Source organism: Octopus bimaculoides, chromosome 16 (genome assembly GCF_046866305.1).
Source record: "Octopus bimaculoides isolate indiv1 chromosome 16, ASM4686630v1, whole genome shotgun sequence".
Classification (NCBI taxonomy): domain Eukaryota; kingdom Metazoa; phylum Mollusca; class Cephalopoda; order Octopoda; family Octopodidae; genus Octopus; species Octopus bimaculoides.
The window spans coordinates 32,960,879-32,976,224 of record NC_142943.1 but is presented as its reverse complement, the minus strand read 5'-3'; positions in this window follow the sequence as shown (position 1 = coordinate 32,976,224).

Genomic DNA, 15,346 nt, shown 5'->3' with positions numbered 1-15,346 from the left:
AAAGTAGGTATTAATTAACGAAATTAATTATTTTTGTTTGTTTGTTTGGTTTTTTATATTTAGAACAGTGCTACTTAACCATTTTTTACCCACAGACCCTTTGATTGCTATTTTCCTCTAATGGTGTATTGTAGAAGCACAAGCTGTCGATAGCCTGCCGGAAAAGATGTTTTCCTGGGGCTAAAACAACAGTAACATCGTCTTTATAGGACTGCCACGTTATGTTTAGCCATTTATTGCACCAAAATTTTAACAACAAAATTTTATATGGACCCCGTTGAAAAACCATTGATTTAGAAGCATGGGTTCGAAATCCATAGACAGTGCAGTAGTCTGTGTGTATTTTTGTTTGTGTGTGTGAGAGAGAGAGAGGGAGACAAACAGACAGACAGAAAGAGAGCGGGAGAGATAGAGGAAAAAATTACAGAGGTGGGTATATGAGATCACACAACCATACACGGGAGTCCTCCACACACTTTCCGTCTACCAACTTCACTCACTATTGGTTAGCCCAAGACTATAGTACAAGATTGTTACCCAAGACTGAACCCGAAACCATGCGGCTCTAAAGCGAGCTCTTTAACAACATCGCCATGCCAAGCACCAATCATAATAATCCTTTCTACTATAGGCACAATGCCTGAAATGTATGAGGAGATTACATCGAACCAGTGTTTCACTGGTACTCAATTTGTCGACCTCGGCAGAATTTGAACTCAGAAGGTAAAGACGGGCGAAACGCCACTAAGCATTTCGTCCAGCGTGCTAACGATTCGGCTAGCTCGCCATTTTCGCCTAAATCATCATCATAATATTAATTATTATTATGGGTTTAAGGCGGCGAGTTGGCAGAGTTGTTAGCGGTATTTCGTCTGCCGCTACGTTCTGGGTTTCAAATTCCGCCGAGGTCGATTATGCCTTTCTTCCTTTTGGGTGTCGATAAAATAAGTACCCAAATGAACACTGATGGTCAATGTAATCGACTCATCCCTTCCTCCCCCAAGATGCCCTTGTGGCAAAAATTGAAATAATTATTATTCTGGATTAACTACGTTGAATGAATTGACAGCGAATTTCTATATAATACAATTACTTAACTGATTAATGACTTAGCAGTTAGAGAATCAATGATCAATTAATTACTTAGAATATCAATAACTCAAAAAAGAAAAAAAAGAGTCGGGTTTGATTATGTTAGCACTCACTCAACGATTATGATTCTTGCTGATGGCGTCCCTAGGCAACTGTCTTCAAGACATGATCTCTGTAGTATTCTTGCTTATATACATACCTGTCTGTCTGTGTCTCTGTCTACCAACTAGTCCGTCTCTTTATCTATCTATCTATCTATCTGTCTGTCTGTCTGTCTATCTATCTATATATCTATCTATCTATCTGTCTGTCTATCTATCTATCTATCTATCTATCTATCTATCTATCTATCTATCTATCTATCTGTCTGTCTATCTATCTATCTATCTATCTATCTATCTATCTTGTGCAGCTTCCAAACGACCAATGCGTTCTATAGAGGACTAGTGGAGGGGAGGTCTGACGACACTCTCGGGCAAACCTGGGTGTCGACGAGAAATTCCTAACCCGCCTTTTCAAGACGACGTTCGGGCCGGGGCCTATGGATAATTTCCAGAGATCCCTGGCTTGGCAATGCTATCGAGACGCACTACCAGTTCGAGAGAAGATCTACAGACACGGTTCGAAAACCACCGGACCGACCTGCCCGAGATGCGGTCAGAGCGACGAAACCGTTCTGCACGCACTCGTGCAGTGTCCAGATATTTCAGAGCTGTGGACCTTCGTCGAACGGCTGTTGTCGCGTGTGGGACGAGCCCAATTATCAGCCGAGTCTATCGTGAATATTATTCCGCCACCTTCCTTTAAACGGGAAGGAAAAACGGTTTTTGTAACACTGATAGCTATGGCAAAAGAATGCGTGTGGTGGACGCGTTTGAAAGGTCTACAAACAAACACTTTCCTCTCTGGTCAGTCCTTCGTCAACTTTTTCAAGTACCACTTGAAAAGGAGGATTAGGATAGAGAGGAAGGTGTTGTCGAATGAAAGTTTCAATAAAAAATGGGTAAATGTGGCAAGAATGGTAAGAATGAAAGACGACACCATTTTAAGCATAGACTTGTAACAAAAAGAGACAAAAAGAGAGAATGGTACTTACTTTTCATGTACCTTTTTAAAAAAAGCCTGAGGTGACCGTGGTCTTTTCCGTAGGATTTTCTCTCCACGGATAAACCTAATCTGTTCCCCGTTTTTTACATCGACTGTGATACACGATCCCTATTGATCGCCCCCCCCCCATGTTTTTTTTTTTTCTTCCCGCAATCCTTTTTGATCCAAAATATCCCCCGCCCCAAGAAAAGCTCTACTTTGTAATTTGTCCATTTTCTGTATTTAGCCCTGTGTGGCTATAATAAAAAGATATCTATCTATCTATCCGTCTGTCTGTCAGTAGATATATATATGTGTGCGTGTGTGCAAGAATGTATATATATGTAAACGCTATGAGTGTATATATGTACATACATGTATGCACATGCATATGAGTGCACACACTCACACACACATGCACATACACACACATACACACACATACACACACATGCATACATACACGCATCCTCCTCATCAGTCGCCAGCTGTGTTGGACACAACCCGGTATTTGTGATATTAACACATTCTCTAATCTAAATGCTCCCTCCCGTGCTCTTTCCTTCCTCTCTCCTCTCTCTTTTCCCTCTTTTACTCCCATTGTCTCTCTCCTCCCTCTTCAAACTTAGCACCTTTTCCATTCCTTCCTTCTTTCCTTCCTCCAAACTCCAATTCTTCACCATTCATCCCCTCTTCCCGTTTCGAAAACTAGCAAGATTCCTGTCGAAATAGTCTTAGCACGACAGAAAATTAATCAAAGTGAATGAAAGCGAAAGACAGAGAGAGAGGGAGAGAAGGAGAGATAGAGGGAGGGAGTGGGAAGAGAGAGAGAGAGAAACGGAGAGAGAAGGAGCGAGAGAGAGAGACAGAACGACAAAGAGATAAAGAGACAGACAGTGACAGAGAGATGGAAGAAAGAGAGATAAAGAGAGAGATGGAGAGAGAGAGATGGAGATAGAGAGAGAGATGGAGAGAGAGAGATGGAGAGAGAGACAGAGGGACAAAGAGATAAAGAGACAGACAGTGACAGAGAGATGGAGAAAGAGAGATAAAGAGAGAGATGGAGAGAGAGAGATGAAGGAGAGAGAGACAGAGAGACAGAGGGACAAAAAGATAAAGAGACAGACAGTGACAGAGAGATGGAGAAAGAGAGATAAAGAGAGAGATGGAGAGAGAGAGATGGAGAGAGAGAGAGATGGAGAGAGAGAGAGATTGGAGAGAGAGAGATGGAGAGAGAGAGAGAGAGTCACACAGACAGACAGAGTGAAAGAGATGGAGAGAGAAGAGAGAAAGAGAGAGAAAGTTCCATCTGTCTCCAAGAGTCTTTGAATCAATGGGTTTTGTCACATTCGGAAATCTGTAGACATGACTTCTTGATCGCTTTGCCGACATGACTAATCGCACTTGGTAACAGACATTACTACTACTACTACTACTACTACTACTACAACTACTACTACTACTACTACTGCTACTTCTGCTGCTGCTGCTGCTGCCGCTGCTGCTACTACTACTACTACCACTACTAGTACTGTTACTAAAAACCACCACCACCACCACCACCATTACTACTACTGCTGCTGCTACTACTACATACTATTACAGTAGATGATTGTCAGAGAATATACAGATTGATGTGATAGAAAGGTGAGAGTTGGGGAGAAGCAAGTGTGTATAGGAGAGATGCACCTAGGAAGAGAATGAGGGGAGCGGGAGAGAGAGGGGAGAAAGAGAGAGAGAGAGAGGGGGAGAGAGGGAGCGGAAAACGTTGTATGAGTTAGATATCGTGTGTTTGGAGAGAGAGTAAAAGTGAAAGATAGGGGTGGGGGCGTGGAAGGGATACAGAGATAGGCAGAGAAAGAAAGGGCGGAAAGAGATGAGGAAAAAAGAGAGATGAAAAGAGAAAAGCTGAGGAAGGAAGAGAGAGAAGCATAATTATAGGAAAAAAAGAACAATGTAGGTATGTAGTGGGGGCGTACGTCCTTACGTCCTGACGTCCATAGCAAAACCGATACAGAAAGTAAAAAAGAGAGAAAATAGAAGGTTTCTGACAATGCAGTAAGTTTAATAAAACCTTTATAATTCAGGCTTAAAGCCCATCTTCACAAGAAAAAAATCAACGCATTTATTATGTATGTGTGAGAGAGAGAGAGAGTGTGTGTGTGTGTGTGTGTGGCTGTGTTTGTCCACCTCGCTCGACAACCAGTACTGGTTGTTTACGTTCCATCGTTGTTCGGCATATGAGAGAGCCCCAGGCTTGACCCAGAATGACTACAGTCCAAAGACTAAAACAAGTAAAGGATATCTATCTATCTATCTATCTATCTATCTATCTATCTATCTATTTTATTTTTTTATTGCCCACAAGGGGCTACACACAGAGGGGACAAACAAGGACAGACAAAGGGAGTAAGTCAATTACATCGACCCCAGTGCTTCACTGGTACTTTAATTATCGACCCCGAAAGGATGAAAGGCAAAGTCGACCTCGCGGAATTTGAACTCAGAACGTAAAGACAGACGAAATACCCGCTTAGCATTTCGTCCGGCGTGCAAACGTTTCTGCCAGCACGCCTATCTATCTATCTATCTTTCTATCTATCTATCTATCTATCTATCTCTATCTATCTATCTATCTATCTATCTATCTATCTCTATCTATCTATCTATCTATCTATCTATCTATCTATCTCTACACAAACACACGCAGACGCATAAGGAAAAAAATACCAGAGTCCTTTGCGCTATCCATGGAAGCCAGCAAGCAATCGCCTCGAATACGTGTTAAATTTCAATATTGCAACTGACGTTGGTGTCCAATAAGACATGGAGTATGAGTTATCGTTGGAATGAAAGTTACAGGTGACACTAGGAGTTCTAATGGTGGTTGATGGAATCATCACAATCGCACATTCACTCAACATTTCCTTCCCCACTCTCTCACCCAACATTCCTCTCTCTCTCTCTCTCTCTCTCTCTCCCTCTCTCATCTCTCTCCTCTCTCTCTCTCTCTCTCTTTCCCCTCTATCTGTCACTCACTGTTTCTCTGTTTTCTTAGCTGGTATTACTATTTGTGATAAAAGCTCACAGAACCGGGAATAATGTGGACAGTATACGTATGTTCTCTTTCTCTTTAATTTAGTGCAGTGGTTCTCAACCACGGTCCATATGCTCCTTGGCATTTCGCCCGGCGTGCTAACGTTTCTGCCAGCTCGCCGCTTTAATAGTCCCAGATATTGCGATCGTTCGTAGTATATGAATTAAGGATTTGCGCTCCTTTCCAAGAACACAATTCAGTTATACTTCGCTCCAAACGGGTTGATACGTAACCTGTTGCTTCACTAATAATAGGTATGAAGCTGAAAGTGTATCTTGGATTCTAGAATTGTAAACTTTTTATCAATGGTCAATAGATGAACTCTTTCTCTTGTATTTTTCTGGCCACATTTGTGTCCAGAAAGCAGCTTATTTTCATATTGGAACATATCTTCTCTTTAATGATAAAAATATGCCAACGAAATATTTCTTTCATTAATGCGTTTGTGCATGTATGTATGCATATAGAACGTCTGTCAGGTTTAAGGGGAAATGTAGGTTCGAGTCCCTCGGACAGCCTTCGACGTTTTCTATCAATAGGGCTTTTAACCCAATATTTACACATTATTCTTTAAACCATTCTCTGCTTTGAGATCAACCGTTCCAACAAAGATTCATCCCCCCCCTTTTTTTACAGTATCTAAAAACGATATAGTGTTTTAACTTGGTGGCTGTTTTAATTGTAGTTAAGAGATCTAGTCTTTCTCATTCGTAAAATGAGTCCCCTTTAATTTTGCTCAGATTGCTTTCAATTTTGGTGTAATGATGCAACTCTGAATTTTGATTACGATCAACCAATTACTTTATCTCGTAAATTAAAGAATCTGAAGAATTTAGTTCAAGGACCTCCAGTACAACCTTTGCAGAGCACCAGGTGTCCGCGGACCCCAGGTTGGTAACCACTGTACTATACCATCGTCACCAACGCCACCATTATCACATACAAAATACTACAACCGCCACCACAGCCACCACAGCCACCATCGCCTACTGCACCATCATCACCACTGTCACTTCCATCACAACTGTCTCTCTCTCTCGTACAACAAACAACTCCAGCTTCATCCCTGCCGACACCATCCATCTCGTCGCCGCCACAACCGCAACCACCACCACTAACAACAGTAACAATAACAATAACAACACCGCCATCACCACCATCGCCAATAGCTAGCTACAAAAGCAGCACCTTCGCAATTACCGCCACTAACACCGTCACCATAAACAACACCAACTACAACGGCTCCACCACAACCACCACCACCACCACTAACAATACACCAACAACAACAACAACCGCACTAACAACAAAAACAAACATCTTCACTATCACCACACAACCACCACACAGCCACCACCAAAAGCAACAACAACAAAAATAAACACCACCAACAACAACCACGGCACATTTACAACCACCGCCATCACCATCACCATATGTCACATGATCAGTATCTAGCGTACCAGGCGGCGTAAGATCAAAAGTAATCAAAATCTCATTAAGTCCCCCTGCAATACTGTGTTGCCCTTACCTCTGTTGCCCTCCGAACACAACGTTGAAGCGTAAACTTTGTTGTCTGGGATAGCATTCCCACAGTTGGTTGAAGGATTAAATAGAGGAATAATGCTGAAGAACACAACTTGTGTATGTATATATATATATATATATATATATATATATATACATCCATCCGTCCAGACGTACATACATACATACATACATGCATACATACTTCTATGTGTGTGTGATTGTGTCTAAATACACACACACATACTCTCACACACACACATGTATATTGTTCTCTGGTCTACTCGAACCCGGTGTCGTAGCACCTGTCAAAGTCCCAGCCATATACATACATATATATATATATATATATATATATATATATATATATATATATATATATATTCTTTTATTCATATAGATATTCTATTATTCTTTTTCTTTCAGTCACTTGACCTGCGGCCATGCTGGAGCACCGCCTTTAGTCGAGCAAATCGACCCTAGGACTTATTCTATCGGTTCTCTTGCCGAATCACTAAGTTACGGGGACGTAAACACACCAGCATCGGTTGTCAAGCGATATTGGGGGGACAAACACAGACACACAAACATATACATATATATACATATATATATATATATATATATATATATATATATACGACGGGCTATTTTCAGTTTCCGTCTACCACATCCACTCACAAGGTTTTGGTCGGCCCGTGGCGATAGTAGAAGGCTAGGGGCTAGCTTTGAGAGTTGCATTTCTTCGCGTTCGGTAAAAATGTGTTTATTATGTATGCATGTATGTATGTGAGACTCTGAACTCAAACCATGAAACCTGGAATCAAATATCTGCAAAGGGAACTTAGACACTTAACTACCATATTTAGCTAACTCATCGTGCGATCAAACGCAGGCTCCCTCTCTCTCTCTCTCTCTCTCTCTCTCTCTCTCTCTCTCTCACTCTCTCTCTCTCTCTCTCTCTCTCTCTCTCTCTCTCTCTCTCTCTCTCTCTCTCTCTCTCTCTCTCTCTCTCTCTCTCTCTCTGTATTAATAGATGATAGTTTTCTTGGTGGTTGTAGTGCTGGTGCTGGCGGTACTTCCATTTAGTAGCCTCATGTATGGTTACTTGAATTGACATTGCCGTGTATAAAGAAAACTGACAGATTAGATTTGTTTTTTACAGTCTACGAATCTGCTGGTACTGAAGTAGCTTGATAGTGTTGACACTAAAATACAAATATTACTTGACGACATAGCAATTTAGAAAGCTCGAGAGATCATGAAATAATTTGTTTTCTTTTAACGGTTTAACTCGAAGTAGAAAAGCTACAAATAACAGCTTGTAAATATTGGACAGAGAAATTTGAAGGCTACTCAATATTTACGTGTTACTCTTCATAGCCTTTGGATCTATTTTAAAACGGGGGTGCCAGTTTTCATTTATGTTTTATGTAGTGTTTTTGGTACGGAAAGACTTTCAAACTTCGTATACTTATCTATGTTGTGTTATAGAACAGAAAAATATTTTTGTATTCGAATTTATTTCATGTAAAAAATTGTCTTATTTCGATAATTTCTACTAATCACTGACGTCTATTCAGTTGAAAACAGTTAGCGCTGTAACGGTGTATATCGTATTAATCCCCTAACCCTAACCCTAACACTAACTAGACTGTTAACCGTAACCGTAACCCTAACCCTAACCCTAAAACTAACCCTAACTCTAGAATCCGAACTCTAAAATTGTTACACACATAGATACGCACAGCGTAATTTATTATATAAACAATATATGCGTATAAATTACGATTAAACCGGATGAAATATGTCACAGGGAATAACATTTTTATGACCGCCCAGCAGTAAGTCTATTGAGCTGAATAGACGTCAGTGATTGGTTGAAATTACAGAAATACGTCAACTTTAACATGGAATAACTTGCGAATTCCTTTTTTTTTTTTGTTAAGAAGACTAAGAGTAAAAGATGTTATATATGACACATTCTACCAGTGTCCCAAGTTTCAAAGTGTTTCGTTAGTGTTTCGTTAAGAAAATACTGGCGCCCCCGTTTTAAAATAGATCCTAGCCTTTTCTAAGGTGGCGAACTGGCAGGCTCGTTCACACGCCGAGCAAATTGCTAAGCGGTATTTCGTACGCCTGGACGTACTAGGTTCAAATTTCGCTGACGTCGACTTCGTTTTTTATCCTTTCTGGGTCGATAAATTAAATACCAGTGAAACACTGGGGTCGATTCAATCAATACATCTTCTCCCCCAAAATTTCAAGCCTTTAGTAGAAAGGATTATTTATAACTTTTCTTGGGCAGCAAGCTGGCAGAATCGTTAGCATACCGGACAAAATGCTTAGCAGCATTTCGTCCGTCTTTGCGTTCTGGGTTCAAATTCTGCCAAAGTTGAGTTTGCCTTTCATCCTTTCGAGGTTGATAGAATAAGTACCAGTTGAACTCTAGGATGAGGGGTAAAGTCGACCTCAGCGGAATTTGAACTCGGAACACAAAGACGGACGAAATACCGCTAAGCATCCAGCCCAGCATAATATCGATTCTGCCAGCTCACCGTCTGTCTGCCAACTCGCAGAAAATATGTGTGCATATATGTACGTGCATGTTTACACACACACACACACACACACACACGCATGTACATGTATATGTGTGTGTGTGTGGCTGTGCTTCTACGTCAATTACGACGGTCGCAGGTCTAATTTATCCGATCAACAGAACAGCCAGCTCGCAAAGTTAACGTGCAAGTGGCTGAGCACTCCACAGACACTGCGTACCCTTAACGTAGTTCTCAGGGAGATTCAGCATGACACAGAGAGTGACAAGGCTGTCCCTTTGAATTACAGGTACAACTCATTTTCTCCAGCTGAGTGGACTGGAGCAACGTGAAATAAAGTGCCTTTCTCAAGGACACAATGTCCCACCGAGTATCGAATTAAAGATCCTACGATTGTGAGCCGAATAGCCTAACTGCCAAGCCACACGCCTACACGTTGCTCTATTTAACGTATCTGTCGATCTGCAGAAGAGATCGATTGAATAATTACCGAACTTTAAAAAAGTAAAGAGCTGGGTCAAGTTAATATTTCAATGCGATGCTATAGCATGGCCGATGTCCAACGTTTGGAACAAGTGAAATAATAAAATATTGAAAAAATTATTTCGTGTTCAGTTTCGAAAGCCAAACTAAAAACAACAAAAAATAAGTACAATTTTAACTTTTAAGGTCAAAGGGAAATAATCATGTGTGTAAATCATTTTGAATTATTTCCCTTACGCCATGAAACTTCACCCTGTACACAAAATCTTGTTTGTAGTATTTCTTTTTTACCTCAATTCTGTTAATTTTATTTATGTAGTAGTAGTAGTAGTAGTAGTAGTAGTTTGGTGGCATAAAAAATACAGGGACATATTAAACAGCGATTTTTAATATAGTAAGCGACCCTCAGCAGATTACGACGTCGAGAGTTCCAGTTGATCCGAACAACGGAACAGCCTGCTCGTGAAATTAACGTACCACTGGCTGAGTACTCCACAGACACGTGTACCCTCGTAATGGTTCTCAGGGAGAGGGAGAGAGAGAGCGTATCACAGAATGTGACGAAAGCTGATCCTTTGAAATACAGGTACTACTCATTTTTGGCAGTTGAGTAAACTGGTGCAACGTGAAATAAAGCGTGTTGTTGAAATACACAAGGCACCGCTAGTTTTCGAACTCACGACCTTACGATCGTGAGCCGATTTCCCTAACCACTAAACCACACACCTTCACTTTTTGTGCATTATACATATAATAAAGATGTAAGTCCCCATATAGGAACCGCGCTGATTTTTCCGAAAATTGTTTTGAAAAATTTTTAAAAGTGCATCGTTTATTTCATGAAATACGGCACTATTTTTGAGGAATGAATAAAGAATGTGGGTTGGCAGAATCGTTTGAAGAATCCCTTCAGGTGCTTAGCCCCATATTCTTGGCTTTCTTCCCACCAAAGTAAAAACTTAATTCTTCTTTTAGTTCTATAATTAAGAGATAAGGAATTATGTACATAATTTATGATTTACATTTGACGGATATTTGTCCTCATCTTGTTTATTGTTAACACAACGTTTCGGCTGATATACCCTCTAGCCTTCATCAGGAAAATTGCCTTGCCCTCCCAGTTAAAGGAGGTCGGCGGGTCAATCCTCACGATGGATTCAGCTGATAGCCGGATCCGTCCTACACGTGACAGTAGCTGTTCGACATAAACCCACAGGTCAGCAATATTCGGGCACTGGACGAGTGCGTGCAGAACGGTTTCGTCGTCCTGAGCGCACTTCGGGCAGGCCCGGTTGACGGCAGTTCCGTGCCGGTAGAGTTTATCTCGAACAGGTAGCGCACCTCGATAGCACTACCAGGCGAGGGACCTTTGGTAATTACCCATGGGTCCCGGCCCGAAAGTTCTCCCGAACAGACTGTTTAACAGATTATCTTCGACGCCTAGAGTTTCCCCGAGAACGTCGTTGCACTTTTCTCCCACTAACCCTCTATAGAACGCTAGAGTGGAGCTACTACCAATCGCATTGCCCGCCTGACTGAGGGCGGTGAGAGCTTGGCGGCACTCGACGTGCCAAGCGCCCTTTCTAGGTCTACGTTTGTATCTCCAACATTCGCTGTGGTTAGCCGGCATATGAAACCGATTTAAGAGAAAAAGGGTAACCTGCAGGATACATATCCCGTTAAAATCATTTTTGAATATATATATATATATATATATATATATATATATATATATATATATATATATATATATATATATGTATATATATATATATATATATATATATATATACACACACACACACACGTTTGTATATATGTGAGTGTGTTTGTATGTACGAATATCTATGTATATAGATATGAATACATTTATATTCATGTATGTAATAGAAGACCGCATCTATGTATGCAAGTATATATATATACACATGTGCCCGCGTGCGCGTATGTGTGTGTTTGGCTGTATGTATTAACGTGTGGATTTATAGTTATACAATCGCTAACCCTGATGCGTTCACATATGCATAAATATACACTCACATACATATCAACCTACTTACCTACATACATACATACATACATACATACATATACGCGCGTGCGCACACACACGCACAGACGCACGCACGCACACACATACACATATACACACACATACAGACACACATATACCCACACAAAGAAGCTAGGAAACACACATACTGGGAAATAGCCGTCTCCATTTTCTCACAATTAAAAATGACCCAATCCGCTTTTCTTGACATGAGATGCCTTAGAAATAGTAACAACGATAGAAATCTTGTATCTGTCTTCCTTTTTTATGTGATGTTTCTATATTTATTTTCTGATTCGTTTCATGTATAGTTTTTTTCCTTATAGGTACTGGTTTTAGCTTGCATTTAAGGGAGACAATTATCTTAATGTGACCAGGTCGTAATAAAGTTGTGTCCCTTACATTCGAATCTTTTCCTCCAGAATGCTAACAGTGTTGAGCCAAATTTGGAGACGATTATTTGTTTAGAGTTTATACAACATCTGGATATGCTAGAAATAGAAATCAGAAATAGAAATGAAATATCTCACAAGTCAAAAAACCTTTCTTTTCTTCTATACAGAAGAATGCAATGAATAATATTATCACTTCAAGTTCCATCTTGCATCATTTTTGGGTCGATAAAATAAGTTCCTGTTGAACACACACACATACAAAGTGTCATGTTGGTTCTGGCTGAGATTTAGAGATCTATAATTAATTAGGTTGTTTGGCTCTCCATTGGTGATGATGATGAGTGCTCCAGTTGATTTGATCAACGGAACAGCCTGCTCGTGAAATTAAAGCGTATCTGATTGAGCTCTTCACAGACATGCTCACGCTTATCGTAGTTCTGAAGGATATTCAGCAAGACACAGAATGTGACAAGGATGGCCACAGGCTGGCTTCTTGAATTTACAAGTACAGCTAATTTTTGCCTGCTGAGTGGAGTCATTTCCTTACTCCTAGTCGTTTATTTGACAAAATCTGTTTGATATCACCATAAACAGCCTTGGGCTGTCACCTCCATGACAATTTCCGCGATATATGTAACAATTAATGTTCCCAGATATTAAACACTATCAACTTCTTTAAGTTTGTTCTATAATTTATACTGTAGCAAATTTGTTTTGTCGTTGTCTCAGATTTTAACTTTTTCATTTTTTAATTTTTTTATTAAGATTCATGCCAAGTTTTCACACAAATCATTAATAGAACTAATGCTTGAGTATTTTCCTTGTATTTGAAAAGGAGACTTTTCCCGAAATAATGGATGTCGAGCCAGGCAAAGATATTTTGAAAGTATTCATTACGTACGTTTCAAATCTTGCGCAATGTCTAATAGGAAATAAATCCTCTTCTACAAGAGCTTCTTCATCATCATCATCATCATCATCATCATCGTCGTCGTCGTCGTTGTCGTTATTGTTTTTGTTGTTGTTGCTATTTACGTTATGGTTGTTTTGTTTTATTCAAGCTGCTCCAAGTAACACCCAGAGACCTCAAGTATCAACGAGTTCGACGCTTCACTATGGGTGCTATTTATGATCAGCAATGATACATTATAGAGAAAAAAAAAAAAACAGGCCAGAATCTGAGGATTAAGATTCTCTTAAATTTGTAATGTTTCGGGTTTCAAAGGGTCTTAGAACAATCGTATATTTTCAATTGACAATTGCTTTTTTTTTTTTTTTACAAGATGTAGGCAGGGACCAAGGAAACAGCTTTTGTATTCCGGATACCATGGTGTTTCCAGATACTTGGCCATAGTATTTTCAGGTACTTTTTGGTATTATCCCCAAAGCTCAGATGAGGTTATTGTTATTATTATTATACTACTAAGGCGGCGAATTAGAGAAATCATTAGCACGTCGGGCAAAATACTTACCGGTGTTTCGTCCGTCTTTACGTTCTGAGTTCAAATTCTGCCGAGGTCGACTTTGCCTTTCATCCTTCCGGAGTCGATAAAATAAATACCAATTGAATACTGGGGTCGATATAATCGACTAACTCTCAATCCCGCAAATTTCGGGCCTTGTGCATATTGTAAAAAGGATTGTTATTATTATTATTATTATTATTATTATTATTATTACAGTAGTGTGATATAAAGGATATTTAACATTTATTTCTAGCAGGCTAGCGACCACTTAATTAAGTTTCCACTTTCCTTCTAGATCGCCTCTCTGTTTAGCTATGGAACTCACTTTTCCGTGAAAAAAAAAAATGATCATTCATGCTTACAAAATATGATGGTGGTTTTTTACCCCTGTTTGACTTGTTAGAAATTATAGTCAAATTTCCTTCAAATCACAACTTCGATGTCTTCAAAATAGAAATAGTATTTTGTTGGTTTATGCCCCTTCGAAGCATTGAAAAAGAGGATAAGAGTTGCCTCCCTTACAATCTTATCTTTTGTTATTAACTAAACTGTACATATGACATCTCTCACTATTTCCCTATTACTCTCTTTCTCACACACGTATACACGTATATATAAGTATATATGCATATACATATATATGCATATATACATACAAACAAACGCACACACACACACACACATATATCCATTTGCATATATATATATATATATATCTTTTACTCTTTTGCTTGTTTCAGTCACCCGACTACGGCCATGCTGGAGCACCGTCTTTATAGTCGATCAAATCGACCCCCCCCCCCCGAGCTTATTCTTTGTAAGCCTAGTACTTATTCTATCGGTCTCTTTTGTCGGGGATAAAGAAATAAGAACCCACGGTATGGTAGAAGCCATAGCCATTCATAATAAAAAGGTGTACTGGTGGAACGTCGCAGTGAACACCACAATAAAATGTAAGCACAACAGACCAGATATAATGATTTGGGATAGAGAAGAGAAACTGTGTATAGTTGTGGAAATTACCTGCCCAGCGGATGTTAACAAAAAAGCTTAAGGTCAGTGAAAAAGAGAATACCTACGCTGGACTATTGAGAAACATGCAGCTACTCTCTCGAGATTACAAGTTCAGGTTAATACCTGTAATTATTGAGGCCCTGATATATGTAACACACTGCCTAAATACTAATGTTGAGAAATTGGGCTTCTCAAAACCAGAAAGGAGAAAGCTAATTCGAAGACTACAGATCCAATCAATCACTGGAACTGTAAAAATCTGTAAAACTTTCCAGAAGCTTAGCATTTAAATATATATGAGCACTAGATATGCAACTAAATGCAAGAGAATACATACATAAAGCAAAATATACAAATCTACACATACGCATACATACATACATACACACATACATACATACATACACACACACACACATACATACATACATACATACATACATACATACATACATACATACATACATGATGTGACCGAGGAAGACCATTGCTGACAATCAGGAACATTGTGCGCTCTAGGACTAACTTATATTTTGCATTTGCGGCTCCGTTGGGGGGCTGATGAGCCCTGC